The following is a 17,663-nucleotide window of genomic DNA, read 5'->3' as shown; positions in this document are numbered from 1 at the left end:
TTTTGGCAAAAATGAATTAGGTTAGACAAGAGGAGAAACTCTCCTTTTGTCTATGTGAGGCTCGGCCAAACCGAGTGAGAGGAGAGCTCGCGGGCTTTTTAATTTCCTCTTCACTTAAGCTCGCGGTCCGGTCCAAAACTCGCTAAGTGTATATGACGCGGTTTTTTTTACTTATCGTCATCGGTTATCGGCTATTAGAACATCAACTAATAACACGGGTTAGTTGAAGTATTAATACATGTCCGACAAAGACGATATTGTATAATTTATTCAATATACATTAATTAAATATAAATCGCTTATATTTAATTTTACGAATTAACTGGTTAATTCGCCTTAGCCCATGATATTTAATCCGTATTAAATATAATATCTCAACATCACATTTTGACTAATTACTAGTCAAATAACTCGGACTAACTGGTTAGTCAGATTTGGCATCTACATGACTGTATTTTCATATCGTCACGTCTCTCAAACGTATCCTATAGGTGTGACTTTTAGGGACCAGTTGATCACCGCCATCTGTATGACAATAACGTCAAACTTATCTAGCAAGCCAACCGTTATTGATAAACGTGGATCAACTGATAATAATACCAAAAGTATGCCCTTTGATCCTTTTAGAGGTTTATAAGTCCTTGCACTAACTGTTAAGGACACCAACCCCAACATATATATGGTGGAGTATTAGGAGCTTGTCTAGATTGACATGTTCGTGATGTATCACTTTTATATATACTTTTATAGCCCCCTTTATACCATTTTATATATCGTTTTCGTGCCTTTATATTGTTTATATGCCTTATTTCAATGAATTGTCGATACTGCCGCTATTTTGTGTTTCAATGCAGAAATGATGCATTAAGAAGATAATCAAGCTAAGACAAGCAAAGCGGAGATGTCATAGTAGAATAGACGAAGCATGGCACGAGGAACGAGGAAGCATGAAGGCTAGAAGTGAAAGAAAGGAGGGAAACAGCCTGTGAAGCTGGTTCCTCGATCGAGTCAGGGAGGGCTCGATCAAGCAGCCGTCCTCGATTGAGTCACCTCAGGCTTGATCGAGGAACCTCTCTGGCAGACTATTTTCCGGATTTTCCTAAAGCAGTTATCTTTTGTTATAAATTAGAAACTCGTACTTTATCCTAGGTTACGCTTTTATTTACCTTTATAATGTTGAAAATACTCTTGGAGCCCTAATCTTTCCTTGTTACGGTACTAATCTTTCCTCAATAATTAATCGTTCATCGTTTTATGTTAATTGATTATTGTTATTTCATGCTTTCAATTATGTTTTCAATCTTAATCATTGTTGTTATTGTTATCATTATGAGTAGCTAATATCCTCATCTAGGATGAAGGGGATCTAGGTTAATTTAAAGGGGAAATTGATTAATTGCTAGTGAAATCGCATAAGTTGTTGTTTGATTATTGTTCTTCTTCTAATTGATTAACTTAAGGCCTGAGTTATTAATTAGTGTAGCGAATTAATCCTTTCACCGACCGGGTTAGAATTAATATAGGCTGCAATAATCGAATAGATTGTATCCAATTATAGCGACCGCATGTTAGAATCGATCTAAAGGGCATAATTGAGTCGACCGATCTTATGACCTTAAACAGCTTAGTAGATCTAGCAATTGATTAATAGACCCCATATAATTGACCTAGTGAACCGGAAATCCTAGACCTTTAATATCATCGTTTAAAACTCTTTTTAATTACTTGCAATTACTTGATTAGATCAAAACAAAACAAACCCCCCAGAAAATGGTTACCTTTAGACAATTTAAATATTTACAGACTTAGCTTTTACCGCCTCCCTGTGGATTCGATACCTCTCTTACTGCTAGCTATTCTTTTTAGTCCTGAGATAGTTTTACTTTGATTTGGTGATACGACTTTAGCCTTATCAAATTTGGCGCCATTGCCGGGGAGGCAACAATTGTTTAGTTTTTTTGTGTTTATTTTTTCTCTTTGTCTCAGGGAACCCAGTTCCTTGAGACCGTTCTCACACTCCTCTTGTTAGTTCCGTTTTGCCCAGGTCTAGTAGGTCCGAGGTGATTCCTTTTGACCCTGAACCAGAGAAGACTTTTCGCTACAGACGGAAATTTAATCAAGAAGTAGGTCAAGTAGAAGACTTGAGTATGCTTGACGAAGAGACGGCGAGCTCAGCACAGTCAGCCGGTCAGTCCTTTGAAGAGGACGACATTCCTCTTACCGATCAGTCCTTCGAAGAGGGCGACATTCCTATTCCCGAAATTCCAGTCGTAACTGTTATTCCCGAAACTACCATCATGCCTACTCTAGCCAGTCACTCCGAGCCGACCTTAGCTTCTATCCCACAAGGATTTAAGCTGCCCACTACTACCAATGGAACTTTTGAGATTCGGCCATCTTAGATCAATCTGGTGGAACGAAATATGTTTGGAGGGGCAGCTGCTGAGGATCATGCGACACATATGGAGAAATTTATCACCTACTGTTGTTCTACTCCTTTAACAGTTGGAGTGACACAAGATCAGGTTAAGCAGGTGCTCTTTCCTTTCTCTCTGAAAGATGGAGCTGCTGAGTGGTTGAGATATCCGGATATGGACAATGAAGGAGTTACAGACTGGAATTCCTTGGACCTTGCTTTCTACAAGAAGTACTTCCCACCTCAAAAGACTAATGCTCTGAGAAGTCAAATTACTAGCTTCAAGCAAGGAGCTACTGAAGATTTGAATGAAGCTTGGATTGGCTTCAAACGTTTGGTCCGATCAGTTCCCCATCATGGTTTCCCTAAGTGGTTTCTTTGCAACCAGTTTTATAATGGGTTATATGACGATCATCGTGCCCTTTTGGATTCTTCTGCTAATGGGAGGTTTCAGGACAACACCAATGATGATAACGCGTGGAAGTTAATTGATCAGATTGCTACCCATATCGCCAGGTATGGCAATCCTAGGGGAAGCACACGAGGTACTGGTATTGATAGTGCTCTGGCGGCACAGTTAGAGACTATTTCAGCTCAGCTTGCCGAGATAAAGACTACCCAATCATTGGGTAGTAAGGAGAGAGTTCATGCCATGAGTCAGCAAGTAGAGGAGTCTTGTGCTAGATGTGGTTTAGACGGTCATGGTGCAGCTGATTGCTTGAGTACATTGGAGCAGGTTAATGCTTTTCAGGCTTACAGACAAGGTGCACAAGGTACACCCTTCTCCACTTTTTACAATGAAAGAACGAAGGAAAACCCATTCCTTCAATGGTCTAGTTAGAACGTACAAAACCCGCAGCAGCCACAGAAGAATGTTTATGTCCCTCCCAACAACCGTGGTAATCAACCGCCAGGGGGATATTAGAGGCAAAATCAAGGAGGCCAGCAGTTTAACAATCAATATCAACAGCCTCCTCAGCAAAATCCTCAACAAATTTCTCAACAAGCTCCAAACAATGAGATGGCAGAGTTGCGCAATCTTTTGCAACAAACTTTGTCAATGCAGCAGAATCAGACGGCTCAAATTTCTGAGCTGATTGCCCATAACAAGATGCTAGATAATCAAGTGGCTCAGATGGCACTTCAAAACCCATCAAAACAGGCCGTAGGTCTTCCTCCTCAAGGTAAACAAGCTCACGAGCAAGCTAATGTTATTCAGCTGAGGAGCGGTACTTCTTATGCGAATCCCGACCTCCAAAGCTATGGTAATGATGTGCCCATTGCTGATAATGAAGTCCCTTATATGTATCCCAAAGGATTGGGTAATTTGGAGCTTAGTGATGATGAAAAAGAACCTGACGAAGTTGAAACACGAGCTGACGATAAAAGCAAAAAGGACGAAAAACTTGAACCTGCTGAGGTTCCTCGATCGAATCAGCCCGGGCTCGATCGAGGAACCAGTGTGCTCGATCGAGTCACCTCCAGGCTCGATCGAGGCACCTCCTCGATAGACAACGGTGTTTCAAAAGTTGTTTCTAAGGTCAAGAAAGCCGAGCCCATTACTATTGCACTACCTTTTCCTCATTGGCAGCGAAAATCCAAGCTAGACAAGCAGTTTGGTAAGTTTATGGAGGTCATGAAGAACCTACAGGTAAGTGTTCCCTTCACTGAATTAATTACTCAAGTGCCGGCTTATGCAAAATTCATGAAGGAGATTTTGACAAGGAAGAGATCCTCTGATGCGGTGGAAACTATTGCTTACACTCAGAAGTGCAGTGCCATGTTACCGATTAATTCACCACCTAAATTAAAGGACCCAGAAAGTTTTTCTATCCCTTGTCATATTGGTCATATTTCTATTAGTAAAGCTCTTTGTGATTTAGGAGCTAGCGTCAGCGTTATGCCTTATTCTATTTGTAAGAAATTAAATATGGGTCCGTTGACAGTTACTAATATGACACTGCAGATGGCCGATAGATCTGTTAAACACCCATTGGGGGTGTTGGAGGATGTTCCCGTTCGTATTGGGAAGTTTTTCATCCCCGTTGATTTTGTTGTCATAGACATGGCTGAAGACAACCAAATCCCTATCATTTTGGGCAGACCGTTCCTACACACTGCGGGGGCGGTTATAAATGTTAGGCAAGGGAGATTGACCTTAGCTGTGGGGGATGATACAATTATCTTTAACTTGGAAAAAGCATTAAAACATCCTATGATAGAAGAGACTTGTCATAGTATAGATGTTGTTGATTTTACTATTAATGAGTGTCTTCCTATGTGTTTGGACAGGGCTCCTCTGGAGATTGCCCTGGTCACGGATTCAGTTGATCAGACGGGTTCATGGAGTCCAGAAGTTCATCGGATTGAGAAGCTTCTAACTGGAGAGGAATGCCCCCATCAAAGGGTATATAGTTTGCGTACTACACCTAAGGTAACTGAGGTAAAGAAACCTGAATTAAAACCTCTTCCCTCTCATCTTAAGTATGAATTTCTTGATGATTGTGAAATGAACCCAGTGATCATCAATGCTAGCTTAAGTGAAGGTCAACTATCTGCTTTGTTGACTGTTTTGAGAAATCATAAAAAGGCAATTGGGTATAGCATTGATGATCTGAAAGGTATTAGTCCTGATTTTTGCATGCATCATATTCATTTGGAAGAAGGCCACAAGCCTAGTGCACAGGGCAGAGACGATTAAATCCTCCGATGTAGGAGGTGGTAAGAAAAGAGGTACAGAAATTACTTGATGCTGGTATTATCTACTCTATATCTGATTCTAAATGGGTCAGTCCTGTCCAAGTTGTACCTAAGAAGAAAGGTACTACAGTAGTAAAAAATGATAAGAATGAATTGATTGCTACTAGACTTGTTACAGGGTGGAGGATGTGCATTGACTATAGGAAGTTGAACACGGCTACTAAGAAAGACCATTTCCCACTTCCTTACATTGACCAAATGTTAGTGATGTGACCATAATTAGCGCATATTTAGCCCCCGAATTAGCCTTGTTCCCATGCTTTTTAGTGCATATTTGGATCGTTTATTATCTTTAGTTCTTTGTTTTGCATATTCTTTGAGATTTTGATCCCTTGGTAGGAAAGAAGTAAGAATCTTGCATTTTCATGGCAAAACGAGACTAAATTGATCGAATCCAATGACCAAGCATCACGGAGAGACAAGTTTAGAAGGCCTTTGTACATATTATAGTAGATGAGCAATGTTGAGAAAGGATCCTTGAGTCCCCAAGGAAATCCCCAAGGAATTTATGAAGAAAAGGGAAGAAAAGAAGAAGAAATCTTGCTGAAGAACAATCCGTGCGGATTGACAACAATCCGGCCGTCCTCCGCCTGCACAATCCGTGCGGTTTCATCCCAAGACGCTCGGGTTAGCACTGCCACAATCCGCCCGGATTCCTCCAAAGCCGCTCGTGTTCCACCGCTAGAATCCGCCCGTCCCGACACTAATCCACTCGGATTCCTCTACAGCGCAATTTCGTCTTCTCCAAGCTACAAAGAAAAAAGCCCTTCCTTCGAAAAATACCGGCTCCTCCCTGCTCAATCTAAAAAGTGTAATTACTAGTTTAGCCCTTAGTTAACCCTAATGCATCCCTCTAATTTCCACTATAAATATCCCATTACTCTAATTAGGAGAGCATGTTCTTCTTATCAATAATTAGAGTAGTTAATACCAATCAAATCTCTCTTTAATTTTGTAATCAATAATTAATCAAGTTCTAATACAAGTTTTATTTCCTTAATCTCTCTTTTGTTCATCCTTTATTTTGGGTAATTGAAGATTATTTGGGTTATTATTGGGAGATTGACAACCTCACAATCAAGCATCAAGTACTTCTTTTATCTTTGCTTTATTATTGGAATCATTAGTAGGTATAATTCTCTTAATCCCTCTTTAATTATTGTTAATTACTTTCATTTATTCATCATGTTTCCTTTTGTTGGTATGATTGACAACCTTGCTAGGATGATCAACATGATAATGAGTGAGTAGTCTCTTAGCTAGGGTTAATGGGTGATTAGGGGAAACCAACATGGGGAATGATTCATGCTTAAATTAATATGCTTTCATGTTTTATTTGCTTGCTTGTTTTGATCTCAACTCATGCACATGTTATATTTGATGAAATGCTAAGCCTATGAATCCTTGCATTTACCACCATCTCCTATCTTTTCAATGAGACTTGTAAGACATAACCCAACTCGAGTCTCATTAGACCATGCATGTTGTTGAGTAGGGAAGACTAAGTCGACTTGTAGGTGTTGTACAATCTAATCGATTCGGCTCCGGGACCCAAACTTTCCTAGGATTGTAAGATATAACCCAACTCAATCCATCACAACAATAATTGCTTGCTTATAATTTGAGAACAGGTTTGTATGATCAATTCCCATGATTCCCCTATGATCCCATGACACCCTAGTGCTTTTTAATCAATTGTTTACAACCCTTTTATTTCATCTTGCATGTTTATTTTCATTGCTATTTTAGTTAGTGATCTTCTACATCAACCCAAATTGTGACACCCCTAAGACACCACTAGTTGCAATAGAAATCTCATTTCAATACCCGTCCCTTGGGATCCGACCTTTACTTGCCTCTTTAGTAATTGTAGAGTTGTTTGTGAAGCTATAAATTGTGTTTTGATTCGGACGTGACCCAACGACCACACCTTAAATTGTGAACACGAAATAGACCGATCAAAAATGGCGCCGTTGCCGGGGACGGTGTTTACTTGATTTAGATTTTCTTTTATTGTTATTAGTTGTGTCTTTCTTCGCCTTGGGGAAGTAAAACTCCTCAAGGTTTATTCTAATTGTTTTCGAGTTGTTTGATATTTTGCATGTCTAGAAGGTCACAAGGTGATTTGTTACCTTTTGACCGTGAAATTGAAAGAACCTTGACGAACAATAGGAGATTTGCTAGGAGGAATTTGAGAGGTATTAGTTAGGTTTTTCAACCAACTATTGAGTTCATCAACCCTTTTGCAAGAGAAGGAGAGGAGAACCCATTACCCAATACCACCCAAAATCAACCTACAATGCCTAAGTTCTCGTCACGTTCCGTACCCACCGAGGAAAACCTACCCAATGGTACTCCTAAACCACAACATCTAACCGAAAATTTTATTGCCAAATCCGCCTTTATCCAATTAGTCGAAAGGAGCCAATTTGGGGGGATGCCTAGTGAAGACCCTCATTCTCATATGGAAACCTTTTGCGACTATTGTGATGCGATCTCTCAAACCGGTGTGACTCAAGACCAAATTCGATGGGTCTTATTTCCTTTTTCTCTAATCGGCACCGCGAAACAATGGTTGAAGGGCCTTGATAAGGCCACTCTCGAAATAGATTCTTGGAAGAAGTTGGCTCTAGCTTTCTACAAAAAATTCTACCCACCGGAAAAGACTAACATGCTAAGAACTCAAATTACGGTTTTTAAGCAAAGGGATGAAGAATCTTTGTATGAAGCTTGGGAGCAGTTCAAGGGAATTTGTCGCTCATGTCCTCACCATGGACTTAGCGAATGGTTCTTGGTACAACAATTTTGGAACGATTTATATGAAGATTCAAGGAACATTCTCAAAATGGGATCAAATGGAATGTTCACCGAAGTTGATGACAATCAAACATGGAACAAAATTGAGGAAATGGCGGTCCATAACTCACAATATAGTAGACCTCGCAAGGCTACTAGAGGAGGAAAGCATGAAGTGGACTCCGTTACTCAATTGGGTGCTCAGCTTAGTGCTCATATTGACACAATCAATTTGAAGTTTGAAAAAGCTATGGCTAGACTTGAAGAACTCTCAAAATCACCAAAGCATCATGTTAATGCCATGACGGCATCCTCATCAATCCCAAGTGGGATATGTGGGAATTGTGGAACTTTGGGACATGACCAAAGTGAATGTAGGGGAACAAATGAACAAGTGAATGCTTTCCAAGCATACAAGAGTGGTACCCCTTATTCCAACTATTACAATGAAAACACCAAGTTTCATCCAAATCTCTCATACAAAAGCCAAAATGTTCAAAACCCTCAAACAACATACACTCCACCACCCATGAGAAACCAAAATCAAAGACCCTTTTACAATCAAAACCAAGGTTACCAAAATCAAAATCCATACAATCACCAAAATGACCAAGGTTTTGATGTCCAAAAAACGGTCCTCCAAATGCAAAAGAATCAACAAGAATTTTTCACTCAAATGCAAAAAGATATTCAAGCAAAGGAAACCACCATCAACAACATTCTAGCTCACAGCAAGATGTTGGAAACACAATTGACTCAACTAGCATCTTCACGCTCACAAAGGCAAAAGGGGCAATTACCACCTCAAAGTAATCCCCCAAGACATGAAACGGTTAGTGCCATTCACTTGAGAAGTGGTACAAGGTATGAAGCACCGAAGAAGCAAGTTGAGGATGAAGTTGTGGAAGCTAGTGATAAGGAAGAAATTGTGCAAAACTCCAAAGATGGAGAATCATCAAAAGAAGAAATTTCAAAGAGAAATAAAGACAAGGTCAAGGAGAAGGAGCCCATTGTGATTAGACTTACTTTTCCAAGTCGTCAAGCCAAGCCCAAATTTGATGACCAACTTGGAAAGTTTATGGAAATTGTGAAGAATTTGGAAGTCTCAATTCCTTTCACGGAATTAATAAATCACGTGTCGGCCTATGCGAAATACATGAAAGATATTCTCACAAAGAAGAAGTCAATCCAGAAATTTGAGACTATCGCCTTCACTAAGGTGAGTAGTGCAATACTTCAAGGGAGTTCACCTCCAAAACTAAAGGATCCGGGAAGCTTCTCAATACCGTGTACCATTGGCGACACAACGATCAACAAAGCCTTATGTGATCTAGGGGCTAGTGTGAGTGTTATGTTGTACTCGGTGAGTAAAAGGTTGGGGATGGGAGAACTTAAATGCACCAACATCACACTCTAAATGGCCGATACATCGACGAAGACACCATTAGGGATATGGGAAGATGTCCCCGTGCGAATTGGGAAGTTTTTCATCCCGGTGGACTTTGTCATTGTTGATATGGAGGAAGATTCCAACATTCTAATCATTCTAGGAAGACCTTTCCTACACACCGCGGGTGCGGTGATTGATGTGAAACATGGTGAGCTCACTCTAGAAGTGGGAGATGAAAGCATAACCTTTAATCTTGACAAGACTATGAGAGCTCCTCGTTTGCATGAACTGTGTTTCATGATTGATCATTATAGCCGAAAGGATGAAAGGAAGAAATCGGAACTCCAATGGAAGAAGAAAATTGAAGATGCTCCATTCAAAGAGCAAGTGAATTGTGACAAGGAGAGCTTGCAAAGCTCATCAAAATCAATCAAAGAAGAAGAAGATGGCCTCATTAGCCAAGAAAAGAATTTGGGAGAGTTGTCTCCATCAAATCAAGAGATTTTCAATGATCAACTTAATGAAATTTGTGGTCTTTGGGACGACGAATTTGAAGGGATTTTTAACCCCGACATTGGTAATGCCATCGATTAAGACCGACAACAAGGGCCAAGGTCTATTGAAGACCTCTACCATGATAATGAACAAGCTTTTGATTACTTTTTCAAGGTGTTGAGCAACATCAACGACACCTTGAACATTCCCCTTGACATCTCATCAAGAATGAGAGTTTGGTAGAGTCCTCCCTAAACCACCATTTGTAAATATTTCTAACTCCCTAACTTGCATTTCAATTCTTGTATTGCATTTTTGTCATCTTTGGATTTTTATTTACTTTGATCAAGATAATTGTCATGTTTGAGAGAAGTGAGGGAGGGACTAATAATTTCAATTGATGTGTAGTGCTTTAGCTTAGTGTGGGGATGGCAATTACCTAGGCTATCCATGCCTTAGTAGTGCCCCCACAATGAAGAACACGAGATATAAAGAAGAATGGAAGAATGATAAGGGATATGCATTGTACACGGATAGAACTGAATCCGGGTACAAAGGGGCCGAATCCGAGCGGATTCAGGAGAATCCGCCAGTCTACAGACAATCCGAGCGTATTGCGTAGAAGACGCACGTCCCTATGAGCTGAATTTTTGAAAGATTTTTGATTGTAAGAGAATCCGGGCGTCCTGAACAGCAATCCGCTCGTCTCTGAAAATCCGCCCGTCTTCTTTGCTGAGGAAAACAAGAAAAATTCCTGGACTGAAATCCGTCCGTCTTCTGAAGAATCCACCCGTCCCGTGTCAGCGAATCCGAGCGTCTTCTCTTAAAGACGCCCGTCTTTAGGCGAGTTTTTCCCAACCCAGAAAGTGCAGAATCCGCCCGTCTTGAGCAGAAACCGCACGGATTGCCCCTGCAGTTCGAATTTTTTTCGGGCTTTATAAAACCCCTCCCACCTTCATTCATTCATTCATTCATAACACTACTCAAAAACATTAAAACCCTCATCATCTCCATCACAAAAACAAAATTCCTCAACTACATTCACCAAAATCAAATCAAATCATCCTTTTAACAACAAATCAATCACTCCTTTTTCAATAAAAATCAAAACCAAGCACAAAATCTTCAACCTTTGAGTCAATTTTTGAATACATAAAGGCAAAGCCTTTCACCTTTAAATCGATTTGGGTACACTACAAATTGAAGATTTTTCATTCTTTTCTTGGTTAATTCATCAATAGCAAGGACTAAGGAAGCAACAAAGGCAACAAAGGCACCAAAGGCTAAGACACTTTCACAAAGGTAAAAGGCTCTTCAAGCAAAGAAAGCATTGGCTATGGTGGTAGCAACCCCAAACTTGGAAGTGCAACAACAACAACAACCTTCTATGGGAGCAAAAACATCTACGACTCCGGAAATTGATCAACTTTTGCATTATCCGGAGGTAACTTTTATTTCCAAAACCCATAGAGATACTTTTGCCAAGTTTGCTAGGAAATCATTTCAATCCACCAAGTTTATTTGTGAAGATACCTTAGATAAGTTGGGTGTCCTTGAGCAAACTAGAGCCTTTTTCAAAGCAATGGGGTTGAAGAAATTGTTTGAATCAAAAGAATTGACATACCCCTCCCTTATCTTGGAATTTTTGAGTTCTTTGAAAGTCACCAAAGTTGAGACTAGGGAGAACCTCGAGTTTCGTCTAGCTAATGTTAGTAGATGCATTTCCTTTAGGGAATTGGGTGAAATTTTGGGTCTTAGTGATGAACCGAGTTATTTTAAGAATTATGGAAAGTATGACCCCGACCCTCTTTGGGAGGTAATTTCCGGAAGGAAATTTGAGGATTTTCATGCGAGTCGTGCTCTTTTAGTCCACCATCCGGGAATAAGGGTATGGCACAAGGTCATAGGAAACACCATTATTGCAAGGAAAGATACCAACCATTTCACCAAACTTGATTTTATTCTTCTTGAATCGGCTTTGAACATTGGAAGAGTACACACCAAGCCTTTCAACTATTTAAGGCTTTTGGTAGATAGATGGCTCAACATCGATTGTGGGAAGAAAGGCACTATTATTGTCAATGGCGGCCTAGTCACTATCCTAGCTAAATACTTTGATCCTAACTTCAACAAGGATAACAAGTATGAAGCAAAGGAGGGTGGTCATCTTGTTGATATGCATACTATGATACACAAGTACAAGTGGGTTGCCCATAACCCTCTTGACACCAAGTATGGATGGCTCACTAGTGAGGCTAGATCGTTTACTTCGCCTTCAAAGATTTGTCGTCTAAGCGTCCACCGGACCAATTATCTACTTCCCCTTTCAAAAGAGGCCGAGTATATTATCCGACAACAAAAGGGTGAACTTGAAATGCCCTCCTCTTCCATTGCCACGCCACCTTACCCTTTTGAGTACCAAGAGTTCAAGCCGGAAGGTGTTGAAGCTAGAAATGATTATTTGACTCTTCTCATGCAAGCAATGCACAAGCAAGCCTTTGAGGATCGGAAAAATGCTTACTTGGCTCAATATCCACCCCTCCTACACTTAGCTAGGCAAGGACTACTTGATCCATCATGTCCTTTGCCTAGTTGGGCGGATAGAGAAGTCCTATTTCCGGGTGCATCTAGGGTCGTTTCGGGTGACAATGAGGTTGTCGGTAATGAAGAGGTTGATGATAACATTGATGAGGAAGCAAGTGAAGAAGGAGAAGAGGATGGTGAGCAAGATGATGAGCAAGGTGAAGAAGAAAGTGAAGAAGCAAATGAAGAGGGAAGTGGCAATGAGACCACTTCTAATGAGGAAAGTGATGATGGTGATGATATGATGGAAGATTAGCAAGCCTTGGAGGCTCCTACCCTCTCATGGTTTGTCTATTTCTCTCTTTGTTTTAATTATTTTCTTGATCATTGTTGGAGTAGTCCTACCACCATAGAGGACTCACACCTCGGTACCATTGAGGTGTTCTCATTTTATTGTTCCCACTTTCAAAATCCAAAATGACAAATTAGTTTCATGCATTGCATAGTGTGTGCATGAACTACACCCATCCTTGGACATTAGCAATAGTGTCTAACTCGGTTTTGGGAAGTTAATGCATACACAACGGGAGGTAATCTAAATTATCCTTTCCGTCATAACAAAAACCATGCATCATGTAGTGTAGACTAGTGTAGATTGCATTTAGTATAGAAATCATGCATCATCTTTGCATAATTTCCCATCATTTTTGGCCACTGAGGACAATGCCCATATTAGTGTGGGGATGGGGAATTCTAACTTAACTTTATATTCCAAAATGATAAAAATTGAAAATTTTTGAAAATCATAAAAATTTGAAAATTAAAAAGCCAAAAACATGTTTATTTCCTTTTGTAGTGTAGTCTTGTATATATTATTGTATATATTGTGTTTGTTCTATCCTTGTTCACATTGATTGACTACGCCACATCCGAGACATGAGGATCATGAAGACCGCATGGTATGATCTTTCCAATCTCCTTTTTCCTCTTTATGTTAATGACTATGTGGCTTTATTTTGTTTGATGCGGTATAACAATGTGAATTTAGGACTTGCATTTAGTTTATATGTCATATTAGTTGATAGAATCACTTGCATTAGGATGTTTATATTAGTTGCATCATAGCATATAGTTGCATTTAGATAAAAGTTTTGAAAAATGCCTAATTAGGAACTTTGACAAGAGCAACTAAGCCATTACAAATACTTGTTCAAATTAAGACGTTGCCTACTAGAATGGTTGTAAAACACCCTAGATAGTGTCATACTAGTGTCTTTTGGCCCATGACCCAAAGCCTAGTCAAGGGTTTGCATGTGAGTCACCTATCCAACCCCGTGATGCGATGTGGACTTGGTTAACTTGTCTAGGTGACCTTGATTGACCTTGTGGTAAGGCAACCCAAAAATATTTTCTATCAATAAGCTTGAAGTGCTCATTTCAAAGAATTTTGTCATGTGGAAGTAATTTAATGCCAAGGAAACCTCAAATGTTATGAATTGTTGAATGTTGAGAAATTTAAATTGTTTTGATGGAGGCGTACCACTTCGATGTGCTTTGGAGCAGGATCCATTGAATTGGGCTCCCACACGGTTGTGAATTCGGCCGCCCAGAGACAGAGTGACTATCACCCCGAAAAGCTATTGTCTAGAGGTTAACCGGTTGCCTAATAAGCGATTGGCGAAAGCAAAGGACACTAGCCCTAAGAAGGACAAACCCCATCTTAAATTTTTGAAATGTGAAAGTGAAATGAGGACAATTTTGAATACTAGTCATATCCACCCGTTGTGTATAAAGATTTGTGCATTTCATTCCCAAAAAGCCTTTTTGTCAAGCCACTTTGTCGAGCTTGGGACGATCCATGACCTTTAATTTTGTAGGGAATTCGAGACTTGTCATGTCATATGCTACTAGCATCATATTGATCATCATTCCACCACCATCCGATCGCTCTTGACGAAAGCATTTGGAAATTGAGGACAAAAGTAGTCTAGTTTAACACCATTTGGAGGTGATTTAGTGCCATCCTCTTAGCCTTAGTAATTTGTTGAACTAGTATTTGTGAAGGATTATATGCTCTTAAATTTGTTCCTCTTTAGTGCCTCCGCCGCTTGATGAGGAAGTGGCTATTCTTTTGTAGATGCATCCATTATGTGATTTTGTGTGCTTAATGTTTGGATGTGTCGCCATTTTGGCAAGACCCACCTTGCCTTGCAAGAAGGCATCCTACCTCATGGTTGTCTTGTTGTGAGTTGAAGGGGCGGAGTGAGACCCGCTAATTGTCTCATATCGGCTATGTTATTAGGTTAGTTTAAATAATGGTCCTAGTCTTTGTCACCTCTTTACTCGAGACGAGCAAAGGTTCGGTTTGGGGATATTTGATGTGACCATAATTAGCGCATATTTAGCCCCCGAATTAGCCTTGTTCCCATGCTTTTTAGTGCATATTTGGGTCATTTATTATCTTTAGTTCTTTGTTTTGCATATTCTTTGAGATTTTGATCCCTTGGTAGGAAAGGAGTAAGAATCTTGCATTTTCATGGCAAAACGAGACTAAATTGATCGAATCCAATGACCAAGCATCACGGAGAGACAAGTTTAGAAGGCCTTTGTACATATTATAGTAGATGAGCAATGTTGAGAAAGGATCCTTGAGTCCCCAAGGAAATCCCTAAGGAATTTATGAAGAAAAGGGAAGAAAAGAAGAAGAAATCTTGCTGAAGAACAATCCGTGCGGATTGACAACAATCCGGCCATCCTCCGCCTGCACTATCCGTGCGGTTTCATCCCAAGACGCTCGGGTTAGCACTGCCACAATCCGCCCGGATTCCTCCAAAGCCGCTCGTGTTCCACCGCTAGAGTCCGCCTGCCTGACACTAATCCGCTCGGATTCCTCTACAACGCAATTTCGTCTTCTCCAAGCTATAAAGAAAGAAGCCCTTCCTTCAAAAAATACCGGCTCCTCCCTGCTCAATCTAAAAAGTGTAATTACTAGTTTAGCCCTTAGTTAACCCTAATGCATCCCCCTAATTTCCACTATAAATACCCCATTAGTCTAATTAGAAGAGCATGTTCTTCTTATCAATAATTAGAGTAGTTAATACCAATCAAATCTCTCTTTAATTTTGTAATCAAAAATTAATCAAGTTCTAATACAAGTTTTATTTCCTTAATCTCTCTTTTGTTCATCCTTTATTTTGGGTAATTAAAGATTATTTGGGTTATTATTGGGAGATTGACAACCTCTCAATCAAGCATCAAGTACTTCTTTTATATTTGCTTTATTATTGGAATCTTTAGTAGGTATAATTCTCTTAATCCCTCTTTAATTATTGTTAATTACTTTCATTTATTCATCATGTTTCCTTTTGTTGGTATGATTGACAACCTTGTTAGCATGATCAACATGATAATGAGTGAGTAGTCTCTTAGCTAGGGTTAATGGGTGATTAGGGGAAACCAACATGGGGAATGATTCATGCTTAAATTAATATGCTTTCATGTTTTATTTGCTTGCTTGTTTTGATCTAAACTCATGCACATGTTATATTTGATGAAATGCTAAGCCTATGAATCCTTGCATTTACCACCATCTCCTATCTTTTCAATGAGACTTGTAAGACATAACCCAACTCGAGTCTCATTAGACCATGCATGTTGTTGAGTAGGGAAGACTAAGTCGACTTGTAGGTGTTGTACAATCTAATCGATTCGGCTCCGGGACCCAAACTTTCCTAGGATTGTAAGATATAACCCAACTCAATCCATCACAATAATAATTGCTTGCTTATAATTTGAGAACATGTTTGTATGATCAATTCCCATGATTCCCCTATGATCCCATGACACCCTAGTGCTTTTTAATCAATTGTTTACAACCCTTTTATTTCATCTTGCTTGTTTATTTTCATTGCTATTTTAGTTAGTGATCTTCTACATCAACCCAAATTGTGACACCCCTAAGACACCACTAGTTGCAATAGAAATCTCATTTCAATACCCATCCCTTGGGATCCAACCTTTACTTGCCTCTTTACTAATTGTAGAGTTGTTTGTGAAGCTATAAATTGTGTTTTGATTCGGACGTGACCCAACGACCACACCTTAAATTGTGAACACGAAACGGACCGATCAGTTAGAGAGACTAGCATGTCATAGTTATTTCTGTTACCTAGACGGCTACTCCAGTTTCTTTCAGATACCCATTCATCCTGACGATCAAGAAAAGACCACTTTCACATGTCCATATGGTGTATTTGCCTATAGGAGGATGCCTTTTGGTTTATGTAATGCTCCTGCTACTTTTCAGCGTTGTATGATGGCCATATTTTCTGATTACATAGAGTATATCATAGAAGTCTTTATGGATGATTTCAGTATATATGTTACTGATTTTGATGTTTGCTTGAGAAACTTGGCTAAAGTTTTGTAGCGCTGTGAGGAGAGCAACCTTGTTCTCAACTGGGAGAAGTGCCACTTCATGGTTACTGAAGGGGTGGTACTGGGTCACTTGGTGTCAGGTAAAGTTATTCTGGTGGACAAAGCTAAGGTTGAGGTAATTGAGCAACTCCCGTACCCGGTTAATGTTAAAAGTGTGCGTAGTTTTCTTGGTCATGCAGGGTTCTATCGCCGCTTTATTAAAGATTTCTCTAAAATTGCTCAACCTCTAACTCAGCTTCTTCATAAAGATACACCTTTTGTGTTTAATGACGAGTGTGTTAAAGCCTTTGACAGGATTAAACAAGCTCTTATCACAGCTCCCATAATCCGATCACCGGATTGGAGCCTTCCTTTTGAGATTATGTGCAACGCCAATGACTATGCAGTTGGAGCTGTTTTGGGGCAGCGAAAGGACAAGGTGTTATATGCCATTTACTATGCAAGCAAGACTCTCGATGATGCACAAATTAACTATGATACTACGGAGAAGGAGCTTCTTGCAGTTGTCTATTCTTTAGACAAATTTAGAGCTTATCTTGTTGGTTCTAAAGTTATTGTTCATACTGACCATGCGGCTTTAAAATATCTTTTAACCAAACAGGAGGCTAAACCTAAACTTATTAGATGGATTTTGTTGTTACAAAAATTTGATTTAGAAATCCGTGATAAGTCTGGTGCTGAGAATGTTGTTGCAGGTCATTTGTCCAGATTGGGATTTTCAGGAAGAGAGATTTTGCCCATTGATGATTCTTTTCCAGACGACAATCTTCTAGTTGTAGCTGCAAATACCCCATGGTTTGCAGATTATGCCAATTATTTGGTAGGAGGTACGCTTCCTCTTGATTT

At 39.8% G+C, this 17,663-nt stretch overlaps 1 non-coding gene across 1 annotated transcript; it reads right to left on the bottom strand.

The window, feature by feature from the left end:
* Window positions 1-7,847: 7,847 nt before the first annotated feature.
* Window positions 7,848-7,954, bottom strand: LOC141593642 (small nucleolar RNA R71). The gene has a single exon (XR_012521716.1). It is a non-coding gene; the product is annotated as a small nucleolar RNA R71 (small nucleolar RNA).
* Window positions 7,955-17,663: the final 9,709 nt, after the last annotated feature.

Source organism: Silene latifolia, chromosome 7, assembly GCF_048544455.1.
Source record: "Silene latifolia isolate original U9 population chromosome 7, ASM4854445v1, whole genome shotgun sequence".
NCBI classification, from domain to species: Eukaryota; Viridiplantae; Streptophyta; class Magnoliopsida; order Caryophyllales; family Caryophyllaceae; genus Silene; species Silene latifolia.
The sequence above is the reverse complement of the archived record's forward strand: the minus strand, read 5'-3'. Positions and strand labels throughout refer to the sequence as shown.